This window comes from Podarcis erhardii (genome assembly GCF_964252035.2).
Source record: "Podarcis erhardii genome assembly, chromosome: 1".
Classification (NCBI taxonomy): domain Eukaryota; kingdom Metazoa; phylum Chordata; class Lepidosauria; order Squamata; family Lacertidae; genus Podarcis; species Podarcis erhardii.
Window position 1 is genome coordinate 60,990,260 of NC_138497.1, and position 15,029 is coordinate 61,005,288.

Below are 15,029 nucleotides of genomic sequence, written 5' to 3' on the forward strand. Positions count from 1 at the left end.
TAAGGGAGAGCAGGAGGGTAGGACTTGAACCAATGGCTTCAAGTTACAAGCAAGAAGATTCCATAAACATCAGGAAGAACTTTCTGACAGTAAGAGCTGATCAACAGTGGAACGGTCTCCCTTGGGAAGTGGTGGACTTTAAGCAGAGGTTGGATGGCCATCTGTCATGGATGCTTTAGCTGAGATTCCTGCATTGCAGGGGGTTGGACTAGATGACTCTTGGGTCCCTTCCAACTCTATGATTCTAAGTAAGATAACCATTGGGAGAAGGGTATAACCATAAATGACAAATTTGCTAGACCCCGGTGTCCCCAAGATACCATACCTCCATCACTTCAGCTATCTGCTTTTCTATTTCTATGTCCATTAGCTTTTCATTTGATGACAGGCATATGCTAAGGGTATTATCTTGGTTCCAAAGGACATCTCTAAAAGAATATTGTGGAGTTGGAATAGTTTTTATCAATGGGCTGGAACAACTACCCAATGATAAAAGATTACAACATATGGGGCTATTTCATTTAGAGAAAAAGACAAGGGTGGGGGGGACACATGATCTATAATGCATTCCTATGTAATGTTTTCTTTTAGGATGGTAGTGGCTTACTTGATGCACCTGAAATAGACTGAACTACATCAAATGTTTAGTCTGGTACAGCTCAATGTGACTGGCAGAGTCAGCCTACAGCAGAATGGATACTGTTCCTACAATTTCACTCACACACCAGATAGGTCCATGACAGTTTCACGCACTCACATACCACTCAACAACTGTTTTAGCACAGATTGCCCTAATAAAATAGGAGGCGGTCATTTTTTCAAGCAATAAAATATTGCAGCTTGAAGGAAGGGAAACTGGTACCTTTACAGCAGAGACTCTGCCCTCAGGAAAAATGACTGAATCACCTGTAATAAATAATAGCTGTGAATTTGTTTTAGAATAAAGTGATACTGCTGAAACCCCCAGGTATAGTTCAGAGCTATCAATCAAAGAAATACTACACTCGGAACTACCCAAATGCAGCCTTCAGCAACTTAATTATTTGTGTGTCTTCCAGTTTGACCTTTGTTCAGCACATTCATAAACCTGTTTAAAGAGTTGCCACCAGGATACTGGCACAAATGGAGAGTTCTTTCTGATTGCTGCTTTATTTCCCTGAGAAGACAAAAGTTCCATAGATTTCCCCCCCCTGCTTTTGGGTGTGAATGCTTGACAATACCATATCTAGACTAGCAGGGGGGAAAACCAAAACAAAAAATTCAGTGACTTAATTTTTCACTAGAAGAATAAGGAGCACAAAAGTCTACCCCCAAGTATGGAGCAGATTTCATATTTCCCTTCTTAATAAGCAAGGGTACCAGATGCAAATCCTCAGCCTTTTTCTTTTTTCTTTGCCTTTTTCTTATGCAGATTTTGGCAGCCTGTAGAACCCTCATAGAATTTTTGTGCCATTAAAAAAATAATATTCTATTTATGCTTTACACCTACAGTAAATAATTGCAACCACTGTATGATGAAGCTTTGGCATTTGAAAAGAAACCATTCTTGCTGGTTTAAAGTGTTTTGATATCCCCTTGATTTAATTTGCCATTGGTTAAAGACTTGATCATACACATTCCTTGGTGTCAGTATGCTTTAATGCAGAATGTGAATTGTTTCCATAAATTATGTTGTCATGCATAAAAATTACATACTTAGGAAGTGCTGTATAGTTCATCACTAAGAAATTAGACCTCTGCTTTGGATGCCCAAAATCTCCAGTGCAAAGGAATTCCTGGCTATCTTCAGTGTAGAGTCCTGAAGGTAGTATATAGCCATCATGAGTAGTAGCCATTGATAGCCACATTGACTCTCTCAAGGCAAATCTTAAAAATATTAATATAAGCACTGACAATTGGGAAACACAGGCCTGCGAGCACTCCAATTGGAGAACAGTCTTTACCAAAGGTGTCATGGGCTTTGAAGATGCTTGAATTCAGGACAAAAGGGAGAAACATGCTAAGAAGGCATGCTTGGCAAACCCTCACCATGATCAACTTCCGCCTGGAAACCTATGTCCCCACTGTGGAAGGACTCCAGAAGGACGTGTGACTCCAGAATTGGCCTCCACAGTCACTTACGGACTCATTATTAAGACCGTGTTCTTGGAAGACAATTTTACTTGGCTTCAAGTGATCGCCAAAGAAGAAGAAAGAGAAGATAGCCACATCCTCCATGAATTTGACAGCATTAGTGGCCATCACCATATTTTGTGAAAGTGAGTTCAGTAGTTCACGAGATGGATTCCTTTTGTCTAACCTGAATATCCTTACCTTCAGCTTCATTGGTTGACCTGGTTTCTAGTACTATGAGAAACACTTTCTCCACATCATGCATGTCTATCGTGCCCCCCTTACTTGCCTTTCTTTTCTAAACTAAATAGCCCCAAATATCATTGCCTTTCCTAGCAGGAGACCTGCTGTAGCCTCCGGAGATTGAAGGTACTTTGTTGGCATTCGTCTGTCTCAAGTGACATTGAAAGTCAAACTGTTGGAGAGTCTCAGTGCCTGCTGTGGCTGTGCTGTGACCAATACGGGAGTTGTTGTTGTTTAGTCGTTTAGTCGTGTCCGACTCTTCGTGACCCCATGGACCAGAGCACGCCAGGCACTTCTGTCTTCCACTGCCTCCCGCAGTTTGGTCAAACTCATGTTTGTAGCTTCGAAGACACTATCCAACCATCTTGTCCTCTGTTGTCCCCTTTTCCTTGTGCCCTCCATCTTTCCCAACATCAGGGTCTTTTCCAGGGAGTCTTCTCTTCTCATGAGGTGACCAAAGTATTGGAGCCTCAGCTTCACAATCTGTCCTTCCAGTGAGCACTCAGGGCTGATTTCCTTCAGAATGGAGAGGTTTGATCTTCTTGCAGTCCATGGGACTCTCAAAAGTCTCCTCCAGCACCATAATTCAAAAGCATCAATTCTTCGGCGATCAGCCTTCTTTATGGTCCAGCTCTCACTTCCATACATCACTACTGGGAAAACCATAGCTTTTACTATACGGACCTTTGTTGGCAAGGTGATGTCTCTACTTTTTAAGATGCTGTCTAGGTTTGTCATTGCTTTCCTCCCAAGAAGCAGACATCTCTTAATTTCGTGGCTGCTGTCCCCTTCATGGATCACTGCCTTGCCGTGGCGAAGGGGCTTGAAGAACTCAGAGAAGCTATGAACTATGCCAAGCAGGGCACCCAAGATGAACAGGTCATAGTGGAGAGTTTTGACCAAACGTGATCCACCTGGAGGAGGAACCGGCAAGCCACTCCAGTATCCCTGCCAAGAAAACTCCATGGACAAAGACAAAAGGCATATAAATATGCCTTTTGCAGCAGGGGCAGCTGAAGGTGTCCGGTTGTGCTGATACAGATGCACCATGGTGTATCTTCTCTCTGCACTCCTCCCAGCACTTATTTCTCCTCTGGTCACTAATGTGGATACACAACCTGACTGTTTGTCTTCAGACTTTACAGTGCAAGTATATAAATATCCACTCAGAAGTAAATGAGTACAGTTAGACATATAGTGAATCCTATGTATATCTCCTCAGAAACAAATCCAAGTTAGTGCTATAGGGCTTTCTTTCAGAAAAATGGTATAGGATGGCATACTTATTCTGGTATGTGTATATGATTTGGGTTACAAACACTTTGGGTTACAGACTCCGCTTTTTTATATAAATATTTTTATTGGTTTTTATCATATAAAATTATAAAACATACCACACAGTTTATCACAAATTTATTGGACTTCCATCAGCACCTCTGATAATCCTTCGTCTAAATCACTTATTATGCATTTCCTAATTTAATATTGCCTTTACGTCTTTTAACATATCATCTCTTATTCTACATTTTTACAATATTTCTTATCTTATTCCTCACAGAGCTTCTTGTAAACCTACAAACATCATCTGGTCATCACAAATACTTTTCAAATAATCCGTAAATTTACTCCAGTCTTCGGTGAATTTCTGGTCCCGCCGGTTTCAAATCCTTCCTGTTAGTTTGTTGAGTTCCGCATAGTCCATTAATTTCATCCTCCATTCTTCCTTCGTTGGTAATTCTTCTTGCTTCCATTTTTGGGCCAATAATATTCTTGCTGCTGTTACTGCATATAGAAAAACCGGGTTACAGACTCCGCTAACCTGGAAGTAGGCCCTCAGATTGAGAACTTTGCCCCAGGATGAGAACGGAAATGACGCAGCGGCAGGAGGCCCTATTAGCAAAAGCACACCTCAGGTTAAGAACGGTTTCAAGTTAAGATCGGACCTCCGGAACAAATTAAGTTCATAACCTGAGGTACCCCTGTATATGGATATATGTGTTCTGCACATCTAAACTATTCCGCTGAAATATGAGTCCATGAGATCATGGCCAATAGATATGAAGAGCTGTGGCTCAATGGTTGGGCAGCTGCCTAGCATGCAGATGGTCACAGGTTCAATCCCCAGCAAAGGGCTGGGAATGATTTCCGGCCTGAAATCCTGGAGAACCACTGCCAGTCAGTGCAGACAATACTGAGCTGGATGGCCCAATGGGCTGACTCAGTATTAGGCAGCTTCCTGTGTCTGGCTCCCTTTGTATTTGGAGCCATCTGCAGGGCAAAGAAGTGAGCACTGATTATGCTTGCTGCATTTACATGCATCTGCTCCCACCAGACTCTTTTAAGATCTGTTTATTATATTCCTGGAGCAAGACTATGTGTGATTCAAAGGTTAATCATTCTGAATCAATGGTCTTACTTCTTTAGACAAAAAGAGAATCACACTCCTCCCCTGCTTGATGTCTTGGTTGATGTGCTCTCCGTGACATTTAAAGGAGCCTACCTGAGGAAAGGACATTGTTAATTATTCTTGAGGTGAAAACAAAGGCAAGGAAAGAGCAAATGATGGTGCCGAGAGCCTCCCTTTTTGTTATCTGCTTGTTTGGTAAGAGGTTATCAGGATATACGATCAAGTCAACAAGATCTTGGTATTGCCATCTGGTGACAGAGGCAAGGAGGTTACAGGTCTTGAATGGCTAAATCAGACTAAGGCTGCAATCTTATTTCCACTTACCTGGGAGTAAGCACCACTGAAACCTGTAGAACTTAACCTGTTTTTAATAGCAGCCAACGAAGGCCTCAGTATGGTCACAAAAAGGGGTTTTCCCTGCTGTTGCTCCTTAGAATTTAGTATTTGGAGGCTTGCATTTAGCTAATAGTTGTTGACAGAGCCATATTCCATGAATTTATCCAGTTCCCTAAAGAATACCCTAAACTTATGATTGCACATTTCATATGTACGCTGGGATGATCAATTTCCTGTTATAACTCCTGAACTAACTGGCATTCAGCTTCACATTCAATACACAGGGGCAAGAGGACACAAAAGAAAATTTCCACGTGTGTATTAGTTCCTTTGAGCAGGGATTCAAACTGAACTTGAGCCTGAGACAAAATAAATAATGGAACAGAACCTGAATCTGAACTGGAACAAAAAGAAAAAGATGCACAAATGCACACACTCATGATCAACTAGTGCAATGGAAGAAACAGTTATCAACTCCAAGTAAAATAAAGTATGAATATTTAAGACTAATGTGTGGAGAGTGCGATCAAAATAATTAAATGTTTAAGCTTCAGTCCTCTTGACAAACTGAAAAGCAGCAGGAATGAGAAGGCTTAAAAAATTAAGGTTGCAACCTGCTGTAACTAAATATTACACCTGAACAAAACTTGCTATATGTTTGCTTTTATATATTCACACTTGCTTCTTCTTTCTTATGAATTATGGTTGGCATTTAGTTGTTTATGAATTAGGCCCATTTATTTACTCTTACCGTACTTTGCAAACCTGTACAGTGGTACCTTGGGTTACATACGCTTCAGGTACAGACTCTGCTAACCCAGAACTAGTACCTCGGGTTAAGAACTTTGCTTCAGGATGAGAACAGAAATCGAGTGGCGGCGGTGTGGCAACAGCAGGAGGCCCCATGAGCTAAAGTGGTACCTCAGGTTAAGAACAGTTTCAGGTTAAGAACAGACCTCCAGAATGAATTAAGTTCTTAACCCGAGGTACCACTGTAATGATATTGTCATGCTCATCCCACTGAGGTGAGAAGTTCCAGGATTGCAGCAGTAACTTGGGTTTGGTTCTGTTTGGAAGGAAGTTGTTGGAGGCTTATTGCCATTTTGCAATATTGATATTTCTTTATAGAGATACAGGTTGAGCAAAAGTGGAAACACGCAGCTTGAACACTTCATAGATGACCAGAATCACTGCTCAAACATATCAGATCTCTAGGGAAAGTCAGCACCCTAAGATGCTTACAAAGCCCAAACTAAGCTCCCTCTCAATCTCTCCCTCCAACAGCACATACAATCATAGAATTGTAGAGTTGGAAGAGACCCTGAAGATCATCTAGTCCCTAGTCGAACCCCCTGTGATGCAGGAATCTCTTTTTTTTTTTTAAATAATTTTTATTGATTTTACAACATAAACAAAAAACAAATAAACATAACACGACTTCCCCAAACCTCCCCTTCACTGCATCCATATTTTAAAATTTTTAGCAATTCTTCATCCCATTTTTATGTTTAATTCTCTTTAAAAAAAATTCTATTTTATAAATTTCAATTTATAGCTGTAATTCTTTGTATCCAATCCCTTGACATCTTAACATTCCAAAATTTTACAACAATTTTTGAGATAGATTTTAAATTTTTTCCAGTCCTCCTCCACTGTCTCTTTCCTCTGGTCACGGATTCTGCCGGTCATCTCTGCCAGTCCCATAAATTCAGTCACCTTGGTCTGCCATTCTTCCAGAGTAGGTAATTCTTTAGTCTTCCAATACTTCGCCAAAAGGATTCTTGCTGCTGTTGTTGCATACATAAAAAAGGTCCTATCTTTCTTTGGTACCAATTGGCCGACCATGCCCAGGAGAAAAGCCTCCGGTTTCTTTACAAATGTCCACTTAAGGATTTTCTTAATTTCATTATAGATCATTTCCCAGTAGGCCTTAATCTTTGGGCAGGTCCACCAAAGGTGATAAAAAGTTCCTTCACATTCATTGCACTTCCAACAATTGTTATTGGGCAAATGATATATCTTTGCAAGCTTGACTGGGGTCATGTACCACCTATAGATCATTTTCATTATGTTCTCTTTCAGGGCACTGCATGCCGTAAATTTAATACCTGTGGTCCATAACTGCTCCCAGTCAGCAAACATAATATCATGACCAATATCCTGTGCCCACTTAATCATAGCTGATTTAACCGTTTCATCCTGTGTATTCCATTTTAGCAGCAGATTATACATTCTAGACAAATTCTTAGTATTGGGTTCTAGCAATTCTGTTTCTAACTTTGACCTCTCCTTCTGAAATCCTAGTTTTCTGTCCTGCTTAAAAGTTTCATTGATCTGGAAATAATGTAACCAATCTCGGACTTTAGGTTTCAATTTCTCAAAACTCTGTAGTTTCAACTTTTCACCATCATATTCTATAATTTCACAATATTTTGGCCAATCTGTATCCATGTTCAGTCTTTTTACCGCCTTGGCTTCCATTGGTGACAACCACCTGGGGGTTTTACTTTCAAGCAAATCTTTATATCGATTCCATACATTATACAATGCTTTCCTAACAATATGGTTTTTAAAATTTCTATGTACCTTTACCTTATCGTACCATAAATATGCATGCCAACCAAAACTATTATCATAACCTTCCAGGTCCAGAATGTCTGTATTCTCAAGAAGTAGCCATGGTTTCAGCCAGCAAAAAGCTGCTGCTTCATAATAAAGTTTTAAGTCCGGCAGGGCAAAGCCCCCTCTATCCTTTGCATCAGTCAAAATCTTAAATTTTATTCTGGGTTTTTTGCCCTGCCAGACAAATTTAGATATGTCTTTCTGCCACTTCTTGAAACAGTCCATCTTATCTAGAATTTGCAATGTCTGGAACAGAAACAACAATCTCGGCAATACATTCATCTTGATAACAGCAATTCGGCCTAACAAGGAAAGTCTCAAACTTGACCATATATCGAAATCTTTCTTCACTTCGGCCCAGCATTTCTCATAATTGTCTTTAAATAGGTTCACATTCTTAGATGTTAAATTCACCCCCAGATATTTTACCTTTTTAGTAATTTCCAAACCAGTTTCTCTTTGAAAACTATCTTTTTCCCCCACCGTAAGATTTTTTTCCAACACCTTTGTCTTATGTTTATTTAATTTAAAACCTGCTACCTGACCAAATATTTCAATAAGTTCCAGAACTCTTTTTGTACTGGTTTCTGGCTGTTGTAATGTCAAGACTAGATCATCTGCAAATGCTCTTAACTTATAATGTTTAGTTCCGACCTGTATACCTTTAACCAGCTGGTCTCTTCTAATCATATTTAGGAAAACCTCCAGTACCGATATAAACAATAGAGGGGAAATTGGGCATCCCTGTCGTGTCCCTTTCTCTATTGGAATTTCGTCCATAACCATACCATTTACAATTAGTTTGGCCTTTTGCTCAGAGTAAATTGCACTTATACCATTTTCAAAGTTCTTGCCTACCCCCATCCCTTGGAGATTCCTCTTCATAAAGCTCCAACAAATGTTGTCAAAGGCTTTCTCTGCATCCACAAAAATCAAAACAGCTTTTCTATTTATGTCAGTTTCCAGAAGTTCTAAAATGTCTATAATATTCCTCACATTGTCTGACAATTGCCTGCCTGGTAGAAAGCCAGTTTGGTCCCTGTGAATCTCCTCTAACAAAACTTTTTTGAATCTTTTTGCTAAAATGTCTGCAAAGATTTTATAATCCACATTCAAGAGTGATATAGGGCGGTAATTCTTAACTTGATGTTTCTCAGTTTCTGTCTTCGGTATAAGTGAGATGAATGCTTCCTTCCACGATTCGGGAGCCTTTTTCCCTTCCAAAATTTGATTGCAAACTTCTTTCAATGGTTGTATTAACCAATCCCTCAGTACTTTATAGTATCTCGCGGTTAGTCCATCTGGTCCTGGTGATTTTCCCAGCTGCATATCCTGAATGGCGCTCTCTATTTCTTGATCTGTAATTTTCTCATTCAAACTCCTTCTATTATTTTCAGAGATTTTTGGTAAGCCGTATTTTCCAATAAATTCTTCTATCTCCTGTTCGTTTTTTGGCCCTTGTTTGTATAATTTCTTGAAGAAACTTTGAAAACAATTACTTATCTCATTTGGTTTATTAATAGACTTCCCATCTACTTCGAGTGATGTCACTGTATTCAATTTTTGCCTCTTTTTCAATTGCCAAGACAGTAGCTTCCCACATTTATCTGCGGACTCAAAAGTCTTTTGTCTCATTTGTTTAATTTTCCATTCTATTTCCTGATTCATCAATTCCATATATTGTGTTTGATAGAATTTTATTTCTCTTAATATCTCTTGAGATTTAGACTTAGATCTCAATTTCTTCTCCCCTTCTTTTATTAGATTCCAAATTTTCTCTTTCTTCTCATTCTGTTTTTTCCTCTTTATTGAATTCTGTTGTATTAGGAAGCCACGCATCACGGCTTTACTTGCGTCCCAAATAACTCTTTTTTCGGTGTCTGATCTCAGGTTAATCTCGAAGTAGTCTTTAAGTGTCTTTTGGGCCTTTTTACAAATTTCTTCATCTCCAAAAAGAGTGTCATTCATTCTCCATCTAAAGGTTCCAGCTGTTGTCAGTTTCATTTCCATCTTGACAGCATTGTGGTCAGAACAGGTCTTTGGGCAGATTTCTATTTTTTTAACTTTTGATGCCAGATTACTAGAAGTCCATATTTGATCAATTCTAGTCCATGTCATTTTTGCTTCAGAGAAGAAGGTCCCCTCCCTTTCCAGAGGGTTCCTAGTTCTCCAAATGTCAATCAGGTCCATAGTGTCAGTCAGTTCGAAGAATGTCTTTGGTAGTCTTCCATCATTAGATATTGTTTGTCTTTGGGCCTTGTCCATGTTTGTGGAGACGACTCCATTCATATCACCCATCATTATAATTTTAAAATCCAAAAAGTCCATTAAAGTCTCGTGCAACTTCTTGAAGAATTCAGCCTTCCCCTCATTTGGTGCATAAACTCCAACAATCAAAATCTTTTCTCCATAAGTTTGAATTTCCACTGCCAGGTATCTTCCTTGGTCATCCTTAAAGATCAGTTTTGGTTCAAATTTTTCCTTGACATAGATCACAACTCCTCTTTTCTTAACTCTATCTGATGAAATAAATTCTTGTCCTAATCTCTTATTTGTTAAAAGTTTTCTATGTATCCTGGCAATGTGAGTTTCTTGTAGACAGATTACATCTAGATGTTCCTTCTTTAATAGATGGAATACTTGACCCCTTTTTCGAGGGTGGTTCAAACCATTACAGTTCCAGCTGAAGAGTTGCAGAGACATTTTTGTTACTGGGTAGCTCTTCCACCGACTGCACCAAGTTGTTGTTCCTCCTCGGTCGGTGCTCGGTTCAGTCCAAATGATAGATTTGAAATGTCCGGTACTTCCCCCTCACTAACAGTTCCTTTCTGAAGATCCTCTTGATTTCTTTCCAAAAAGAGTTCTTTATCCTGGTTTGTTTTTATTTTAATTTTCTTCCCTTTAAAGTTAAAGGACAGCCCTTGTGGAAATTCCCACCTGAATGGGATATTATTCTGTTTAAGTAGATCAACTAATTCTTTAAATTGAGATCTAACCTCCAAAAAATATTTAGGAATATCCTTGAAAATCTGGATCTGAGAATTTTTAATAACCAAGGCCTTCTGGAAATGTAGGTTCAGTATTTTGTCTCTTTGTTCCTTTGATCCCAAGGTAATTAAACAGTCTCTTGGCTTCTTCCCTTGCTTCCTGCCAATCCGAAAGGCTGAGGTTATCACAAATTCATCTTCTTCTCCATCTAACTCATCATTCCAAAAGTCTTGAAATTTATCTGTGAGGAATTCCCCAAGCTTGTCCTCTTCCTCTTCTGGAACCAGTCTTAATTTCAGGTTCTTGCTTTTCCTTTCCAGTTCTAGTAGGGCTAATGCTGTATCATGTTCATGTAGTTTTTTTGCAATAGGCGCAAACTTTCCTTTGGTTTCTTCGGCAGTAGACCTAGCACTCTCAGCTATTCTCCTTGTTTCCGTAGACTCTTGAACCAAACGGTTTATAGAATCTGTATTAGATGAGATTGTTGTTGTGTTCAGGTCTAGTCTTGTTGTCAGCTCCGTCAGTTTCTTAGAATTCTCTGTAGACTGTTTAGTAAGTTCTGCAGATTGCTTGGTGAGTACTTCTAATGACTGATTTATTTTGAGCAGAGCCTGTGTCATTGATATTTCTTTATAGAGATACAGGTTGAGCAAAAGTGGAAACACGCAGCTTGAACACTTCATAGATGACCAGAATCACTGCTCAAACATATCAGATCTCTAGGGAAAGTCAGCACCCTAAGATGCTTACAAAGCCCAAACTAAGCTCCCTCTCAATCTCTCCCTCCAACAGCACATACAATCATAGAATTGTAGAGTTGGAAGAGACCCTGAAGATCATCTAGTCCCTAGTCGAACCCCCTGTGATGCAGGAATCTCAACTAAGGCATCTATGACAGATGACCATCCAAACTCTGCTTAAAGACCTCCAAGGAAGGAGAGTCCATCAGCTTCCAAGAGAGTCTGTTCCACTGTCAAACAGATCTTACCGTCAGAAAATTCTTCCTGTTTAGTCGGAATCTCCTTGCTTGTAACTTGAATCCACCTAAAAGTAATTAATTAAATATGGTAATGGTGTTAACATTGGTATTAACATTCTTGGTGATCAGAGAGAATTAATAACTCTTCAATAAGTTGGATTGAACTGCTTATCAGCACTGATATTTTTACCTAACTACTAAATTTTATCTGTTTCAGAACTCCAAGGAAGCCAGTTAACTTCCTTCTATGTATATAATTCAATGTGTTAAAAAATAATGATTTAGAAATGCTGTGATCCTTCTAAAAGCCCTACTTACATGCTGAAATTAGCCAACCATTTTTAACATTACGTGAGCTCCCTTCTATTACACAATCAATATTGCTGTTAATATCCCTCCTTATGGAAAAAAATAAACTGGTCACTTTTGAATACCAGTTACCAGAAATGCACTTTTCATAGCTCAATGCTGCTTATTGTTATACTCTCAAGGCTGCTGAACTTGCTGGCCCTGATCCAACAGGAGGAAATGTACGCACAAACAGCTATGTGCTCACATTTCCCAGGGATTGGACATTTGATTGAGGAGTCAGGATTGCACATGCAGAGCTAGCTCTGATCAGGTTGTATGCAAAAGTCACCAATCATCTGCTAGGGAGAAATAATGGGAATTAGAAGGCAAAATTCAGAGAGCTTGGAGTTAAGTACAGGGTGCCAATTACATTGTAATAATTTAGAAATATTTTATTATTGCCTACTTCTATTTCCCTCCTTATTTGTTTTGCTCTGGACTATTTTTCATGGTTTGATCCTATAACCCAAATAAAGTCAATGCACATATTCATGGCTCTCAAAACTCCTGTTAACAGTTTGCACATCCTGGCTTTTATTTAAAGTTCTTCAGACATTTCTATCTATTTTTGGTACAATCCAAAGATTCTATCAGTCTCTGCGACAGGCATATCTTTTGTAATTATATTTTATGTCACCAGTGTGACACATTAATGAAATGTGTCACTACACCTAGTGTTAGGATACATTTCATTAATGCAAAGCACTTTTGTTCTATGCTTTACATTTGGAAACAGATTTAAGTATTAAGTGGCTAATGTCTGCAGCCAGGGAATCCTTTCCGAATTTGTAACACTGACCAGAACAGACCGCATTACACTCTCCAAATGGTGCATTTTTGCATTTGAATGTCTGAATTATCCTGGTTTCTTAGAGACGACCACAACACCAACATCTTAAATCCCCAAAATATTGTCCGCTTCATTGAATGCTCGTGATCTAAGCATATGTGTAATTATTCTGTAATTCTCCCCAAAATGTGATTCCTTGGAAATGCATACTAGATTTCCCCTATTGTAACTGCAATGACTATTTCTTTGTGTCCGTTTCTTTAAATACGGTCACAAGGAAGTTTGTATGCCTTGGTGCACCGCATGGATAATGATGATTCCCCCCCTCCCAATGTCCATCAGGGGGAAAAAATCCTGCTCATTTGTTGGAGGGTACAGACCAAGGTCACAAAAAGACCATTTAAGATAGTATACATACAACAGTGGCCTTTATTACAAGAAACAAGCCTAATGTCAGAGCCAATGGAATCATAACTAGGCATGTATACAAATTAATAATTTGCAATCTATGCATACGTATACTCCAGCAGGGAAGCAAGAAAGTTATGTAAGCTCACATATAAAATATTGTTCGAGTGTATTTTGGTGGCAGTTGCTCTGGCTCTCTATAAAAGATAAAATTTAATCCAAGGTTAATAATTATGGTCGGTTTAATATTAATTCTCTGGTTTCAATTTTGTGTACATAAAACAGTCTGTGAAAATAGCGCCTTTCAGGTTGGTTTGTTTTTTTTCAAATTTAAAAGCAAGGTTATTGTATTTGCATGAAGCAAGCATTTTATTTTAGGTGCAAAGTTTGTATCCAAGCATTGTATTGTTAGTAGAACTTTAAGTTAACAGATGTTGAAACATTTGAAAACAAACCCCTGAAGAAGTTCTCTGTTTTAGCATGGGACATTGTTTGTCTTTAATATTCTAAATTTATTAATAATTTTATATTGTACCACTGCTGAAAACCCATCCAGTTTTAACTCATTCAAAATATGTCATATACTTCCAGCTCATTTATGAACAAAAATGGGGTTGGAGAGTATAATAGACTTTGAATGAGCAATAATCCAATTGCTCTTAAAAGCAGGAGAATTAGTTATTTTGTTTTAAAAGAGAAGCTGATTGAAATAGTGCCAAATAGTACTCAATGCTAAAATCAATTATAAAAAAAGATATTCTGGTTAAATTTAAAAGGGCTATTCAAGGCACAAGTATTTCACGGGTATTAAAAAACCCCACACAGAAATAACTTATAAAGTCTGTGTTAATGCTAAAGGAAACCATTTTCTTTTTAAAACATTTCATTTATGGATGGAAATTAGCCTTTTGTTAAATATATGAAGTAACAGGTTTTACAAATCAAAAGAAAATCCAATTTGTCCTAAACAGGGCTTGAAAAGCATGAATTAATAGGAAAGGATGAAATGAAACAAGAAAAAGGTCTCTAGATTTCCCAGGAATGGATCTACAATCTGAGCTGAATAAACTTTGGGAATATAAAAATAAAAAGAAGATAAAAATTGTAAAATAAACACATGTGCGATATTCTTTCTCTACACCTTTAACTTGTAAATTGCTTGACACATGTGAAGAAGGCAAATCATAAATTAAAACAATAAAAAATAAATGATTCTAAATAAAATAAATGAGTGTATATTTTCTATTCTATTCATTTCTATTCAGAAGTCACATTAAATTTTAAAAATTAAATATTTATTGCTAATTTCTAGGTACAAAAGAAACCAAACTCATTGGGAACTGAGTTATTATTTTTATATAAGCTACTTGTGCACATTTTATTGGGAATAAGCCCCAGTAAACACACTGGTACTTACTTCTGAGTAAGCATGCTTTAAATTGCAGAGTAAGATATCTTCCTATTTTATGCACATAGCTTTTGTGGCAGGTTACAAACAGAAATTAAGAACAATAATACAAATACACACCCTCCATGTGTTCTTATTTTCCAGGGACGTCCCTGATTTAGAGATGTCATCCCGGTTTCTGATTTGATCCCAGAATGTCCCACTTTTCCTTAGGACAGCCTAAGGGTATGCAAATAGAATAAAAAAATAACAATTTAAAATCACTTAACAGCTAAAAATCAAAATTACAGCACCATGGCAATAAAACCCAAGAGATCACAATTAAATATAGCACTGCAAAGGTTGGAAGAATAACAAGACAGTATTTTACATGTCTACTCTTAAG

General features: G+C 38.1%; 1 long non-coding RNA gene across 1 annotated transcript; it reads right to left on the reverse strand.

Moving 5' to 3' along the window:
- Positions 1-3,795: 3,795 nt before the first annotated feature.
- Positions 3,796-14,812, reverse strand: LOC309327647. The gene is made up of 4 exons (XR_014150611.1): positions 14,765-14,812; positions 11,697-11,752; positions 4,772-4,855; positions 3,796-4,137 (listed from the first exon to the last, which is right to left on the reverse strand). It is a non-coding gene; the product is annotated as an uncharacterized lncRNA (long non-coding RNA).
- Positions 14,813-15,029: the final 217 nt, after the last annotated feature.